The 6,128-nt window shown below is 36.0% G+C and overlaps 1 protein-coding gene across 1 annotated transcript in view; it reads left to right on the top strand.

Moving 5' to 3' along the window:
* TBC1D32 (TBC1 domain family member 32) overlaps window positions 1–6,128 on the top strand; it is a 226,089-nt gene that overhangs the window by 147,632 nt on the left and 72,329 nt on the right. The gene's annotated exons all lie outside the window — the stretch shown is intronic.

Below are 6,128 nucleotides of genomic sequence, written 5' to 3' on the forward strand. Positions count from 1 at the left end.
AACCACCATGCTATCTGCTGGTCTGAGAATTTTTAAAATGTATACTTTAATATATAATCATTAGTATACTTAAAAGTGAGCCATTTTATCCATGCACATACTTTTAAATTTTATTGAGTTATGATACAGACTTTATACCAAATAATGAATTAAAGCTGCTCTTATTTTAGTAATATACTTGTATGCTTATTTTAACCACTTAAGTAACTTTCAGTTATGTTCTCATATGTTTTATACATATATGTATATACGTTATACATTTTTACATGCAGAAGACTGCACTTAAGATCAGAGCTTTCCAGAGAAACAGAATCAACAGGATAAATATATGTGTAAAAGACTGGATTTATTTATTTATTTATTTATTTAATTTATTTAATTTTTTTTGAGAGGATTTTTGCTACAGGGCGCATGCACTCACCAGACAAACAGAGACATAGAGACAGAAAACGAGAAATCACCCGCCAGGGGCGATGGTCACGCCGCAATCCCTTCTCCTCCATTCTCCTCTCGGGATCTTGGGCACGCACGCACACGCGCCCGGCATGATATTTAAGCCTCTGCGTCCGGGACGTGAACCGCGGTTGACTACGTGGGAGTTCAGCGACATAGCCATTACGCTAACTGCTGGTTCCCAAAGACTGGATTTATTATATAAATTACCTTATACAATCATAAGATGAAGTAGTCCCAGAAGGTTGTCTGCAGCCAGAGAAACAGCTGAAAGACCAAAGCAGGGAATCTAGTACAGTTTTAGGAGGCTAACAGGGGTTCTTGGCAGGCCCAAGTTGAACTGGGCTCCAACTACCTTAACCACCACACCACTAGCTAGCCCTTTTGTCTATCTTTAATAATGAGAATGACACTGGCAGGTGACATGGTAGTTGAGGCACTGGACTACCACGTGGCTAGTCACAGTTTAAGTCCCGAATCTCATGGCTTGCTTTCTCACTCTCCATTTCTCTCTGTTTGTCTCTCTCTGGTCAAAATTGAAGAATAATGATAATAAATAAAATTAAAAATAAATAGATCTTTAATAAATAAATAATGAGAATAATTGACTTTTTTCTTTTTCTATTTTTTTTGGACAAGCTGTCAAGTTCCTGCGGCTCATCTTTAATCTTTAAAGACTTTCATTTTTCTTTCTTTTTTTTTTTAAGAGTGGATATAGAGTTACCTTTACTTTATAACTAGTTTAGTAAAGAGTGCATTTTCCTGCACCTTTGTGTAGTTCTCTGGTAGTTAACTGGTACTCATCCTGTTTGGAACTTGGACATCTCTTAGCCCTCTGTGCACACTGGGAATTGATTCATTTTGCAGCTCCCAGTAGTCCTTTGCCCAGCCTTGTGGAGTTTTACCTATTATTCAGCAACCAATTTGAAAAATCTTTATGTAGGTTTCTGGAGTTCTTTTTCTCAGGCACAATTTCAGCCTCTTTGGTCTGTTTTTAATTTGAAGCCTATTTCTTCAACTCAGCGAGACTTTATTGGCATCCTCTTTCTTGCCTGGCAATTTTTTTTTTTTTAAATTTACCAGAGGATGTGTAGGCTCACCAGAGAGAGAACGAGAGGGAAAAAGCACTCCCTAATAGAGTGGGCATAGTCATGCTTCAATTCCTTCTCCTCCAATTTTTTTTTTTGTCCTACTGTGATTTGCATATTCATCTGGTGTGTTTATCAAGCTCTGGGGCCATGATTTAAACCACAGTCAGCAGTGGGGGGGGTCCAGTCCCTTAACCACCAGACAATGGGCTGGCCTAGAAAAATAGGCAATCTTAAGGCTCACCTAACTGAGTTTCCTCTTCTGAGACTTCAGAGATGCATATAGATTGTTGTCTGATGTCTAAAAATACTTTGATATATTTTATCCAATTTTCTATTTGTAGGAAAGGACAAGTGTACTCTCTGTTTCTCATGTTCCCAGTTCCATCATGATTGGAAGCAAAACTTTGTTGCTCATTCATTTATCTCTTCTCTGACAGAGACAGACAGAACCCCCAGCAGAGTCTTGATGCTACAATCCACCCCTAGCCTACAACCATCCCTGGATCATGTGCCAGTGTATACCTGACATTCTAGGAGGTCTCCATACTTGAACTGAGAACCTTCCCATGTGGGATTACTTTGCAGGTTTTACTACTGTGCCACTGTCCGACTCCTCCCCACCTTTTAGAGACATTTTTGCTATAGTGCATGAGCAGTCACTGGAGATACAGAGAAACAGACAGAAAGCAAGAAATTATCCCCCAGGGGGATGCCATACTGCAGTCCCTTCTCCTCCATTCTCCTCTTGGGATTTTGGGCATGCATGCACACATCGCTGGCATGAGTTTCAAGCCACTTAGTATGGGACTTGAACTGTGGTCAGCCAGGTGGGAGTCCAGTGCCTTAACCACTGTGTCACCTGCTGGTCCGTCTAGCCCCCTAAAATGTTTTTTGTTTGTTTGTTTGTTTTGTTTTTAAATTTTTCTTTCTTGATTACAAAGGTAGAAATGGTCCGTGTTGGAATCTTGGAAAATATGGATTGCTATATATCATTCATATTTATTCCACTTACATAATCAGTAAGTTAGAGTGGTATACCTGTGATAATACCTATTACAAAGCAATTTCCATTTCCTAGTATCTCTCTCAGAAGTTCTAAGCTAGAGTAACACCATTAGCCTCCCTCGGACTTTCTCACTCATTTTGCACTGATAGGAGGAATGGTTGATAAGTTAATTTGGGAGAAAACATGGAAAGTCTTAGATTAGCCTGTTTTTAGGGTATAATTTCAAGTTTGCTTACCTTCAGCTTACTTTCGTATCTATTTTAATAAGAACAGTCAGGGAAAGGCCTTTGGTTATGTCTTTGTGGCTAAATGTATTTGGTTTACGGAAGACTTTTGGAAGGCTCTGTGGCATCAGATTCAAGCAGTGTGCTGTTACAATACTAACACTTGTATTTTGAGTTCTGTTTATCTACACCTGTCTACTACTCATTTGGTCCCAAATTTGGAGGAGAAATAAAGGAATTATTTATTGTTCCTTCAAGCCCAGTGATATAATAAATATACATATATTGCAGTCTACATTCCATCAAATCACTGAGTATTTTCAATTGTGAGGAATGCAAATTGAGAAGCATACTTACTTAATGATGGCAAGGGGAACAGTAACCAGAGAATGTACAGGGTGGAAAGCTGTCTCAGCAGGAGTCATAGTTGCCCTGTCTCCGGCTCTGCATTTGTTTATTGCCTCAAATCCAATTTTCAGGTATCTCAACTGTGCCCTTCAGCCTCTTTGTGAACTGATAGATTCAGGTGCACACCACATCTGCTGCTGCAATGCTGTTTACAATGATACTGCCTGTGCTCTTTTTCTTAGAATGAGATGATGAGAAAGTAAAGCAGGGTAGCAAATGTGAAGGAAGGGAGTGCAAGAGGATGGAGGAGGAAACAATAATAGTTGTATATGTAACAGATAACCCATGCAGATCTATTAATATATGGGAATTGTCTGAAGAGGGAAGTAACATCCTCCGGAGATAAATGACAGGGTTGCAAATGACTAGAAGGGAAAAAAATATAGAGAAGGAACCAGAAATTATAAAAAGAAAAAAAAAACAAATCCAAATATTTGTCTTTGTAGTCATTTGACACTAGTGGTTCTTATTAGGCTGTAAGTAGTTTGTTTATAGAAAATAAATTTAGATATTCTAAATGCCAATAATAAAATTTTAATGTTGAATTAAGGCTGTACTTGATTCATATCAAGATACATTTAACATTAAGACTTTTTTGTTATCAATAACATAATTTGTAAGAAAATTATCAGCTTTGTGATTTTAAGTGTTTATCCCTTATATTGAATCTGTTTGACCCTTTATTGCTTCTTATTGAAGCTACTGTTAAAGTGTTTCTGTCTCATTGTAGTCTTGATAGAGAGATTTTTACCAGAATTATAATTATTTCATCAAAATAAGTTTTTGGTTTACTTTCGTGAATGTGCATATGTTTGGCCTATATATCTCTATATTCATGTGTTTATATTAGAGAATATATCTTTGATATAAAGTGTCTTTGGTGTCCTAAACATCCAAGTTAGGGAAGTATTTATGTAAATTATATATATATATATTTATTTTATGTGTGTATATATACATACACACACATATAAATACACATACACACACATAAGTTTTACACATAATTTTGGTATTATTTTATGTATGATAACCATGAGGACTGTGCAATGATGATGTGATTTCATTTTAAGACTAAATAAAACTGAAATTTAGATAATAAGAGTGATATACTTTAATTACATGATTGTAACCTGTGTATATGTATATGAATACACACATATGTTTTGTGTGAAATGAAAGCTCCATGAAGGCAGTTAATTTTTTTTGAATGTTATAGGCACATAGCAACTCCATATATCATTATAGAGTAGATTTGTTTTTTACACAGATTAGATGGAAAAGTTAAATCTAAATAATTGTTTTTTACTGGAAAGATTATTTAATTATTAAAACTTGCAAAAATATGGACTTGCTTTCTTTATTATAATTTTATTCATTCTTAGAAAAAGGTAAGAAATTGTTGGTGGAAACCCTCCCTAGTGTCAGGTTGACCACTGGACTCTTTTGTGGTGGGATTCATCAGCCTAAGGAAGAGCTTAGGTAGATATATTATATATACTAGTATTTCCAGACCACATTCTAGGAAGAAACAATAAAATCTTTGACCCTATAATTTCAAAGAGTTCTTATTCTTTTTTGATACCGAAAATTTCTTTTAAGAAAAGTTGTAAAGAAAAAGTATGACTTCATGTGACTACTAATCTCGTCTATATTTTACTAGATAATTGAAGAATGTCTTTGCTTTTTTATTTTAATTTAAACATACATATATTTCTATATGAATACAACCAAACATATCCCTTACAAACATCTAACTTATCATTTAATATACTATTTGTTGTATTTCTTAAAATACGAAATCTGATGGATATAAGTAGCTGTCATAGCAACGTAAGTAAATGGACGCTGCCTTGTATTGATGAGATTTCTTAGAAGCAAAGTTGTATTTCAGCAATAGATACTCTTTTAGCACTATTCATTATTTTTATTGTAGAGGGAAGAAAAAAGCTGCACCTCAGTCGTCTTAGGGTCTCTGTTGGGTCTGAGAATTAAATTAATGTAATATAGATTAACAGGAGAAAAGCATAATACAAGTTTTTCATGGCATAGGTGCTAAGGAAATGAAGCAGTTAGAGTCAGTTATTTATATACCAGATTGAGTAAATATGTCACTAAATTATGTGGGAAGACTGAAAAGATAAGAATTACTCTAACAAGGTCTGAACAGTATTTTCTTGGTCTCAACTTCTTATCCTTGAAGATGAGGATGCTGCCGTTCCTTCTAGTGCAGAGAAGAGTGCTTTACAAGGAAATTTCTTTGGCTTTTAAGAAGCAGCACAAATGTTGAAGTGATCTATTTGTACTTACTGTTTTAAAGTGTTTTTAACTTAGTCAATATGCCAGATAGCAGTTTTGTTTTTAATTTTGTTTTGTTTTTGTTTTTCCTTAACTGTCAAGAGGGCACGTGAGCCAGAGAAGAGACAGAGGGAGAAAGCACCTCCCACCCGCAAAGGGGCGTGGCCACAGGATAGTCCCTCCTCCTCCATTTATTCATCCTGACAGGACTTTTCAAAAGTCACCAGGGCAAGAGGGGTGGAAATAATTCTAGGAACTAGAATTGGAAAATTTTTTTTTGTAATGTGCATGATTGAGTCACTATGCAGTGTGTACTGGATGGGAGATCGCATTTTGTGTGCTGTGATGATGCTTAGGGAAGGAATGTAAATTGAGTTACAAAAAAAAAAGTTTCAGGAAAAAAAAATATATCTATTCAATGACTGCAGTATGATATGTAGCCCCAGTTCGGTGCTACTTTATAGGATGCGTAAAGTTAGACTTGTGCTCATGGAAATGTGTGTGTCACCTGTGTTTGCTATGAGGGTATTTGGATTGATTAGGGTCTTTGGTGATTCAATAAAATGTGGGGGGAAAACGGTATAGAAAGCAAACATAGATACCAGAGACAGTGTGGGAGGAGAGCAGGAGGTGGCAGAGGGTAAGAGA

This window comes from Tupaia chinensis, unplaced genomic scaffold, assembly GCF_000334495.1.
Source record: "Tupaia chinensis unplaced genomic scaffold, TupChi_1.0 Scaffold149798_1, whole genome shotgun sequence".
NCBI lineage: Eukaryota > Metazoa > Chordata > Mammalia > Scandentia > Tupaiidae > Tupaia > Tupaia belangeri.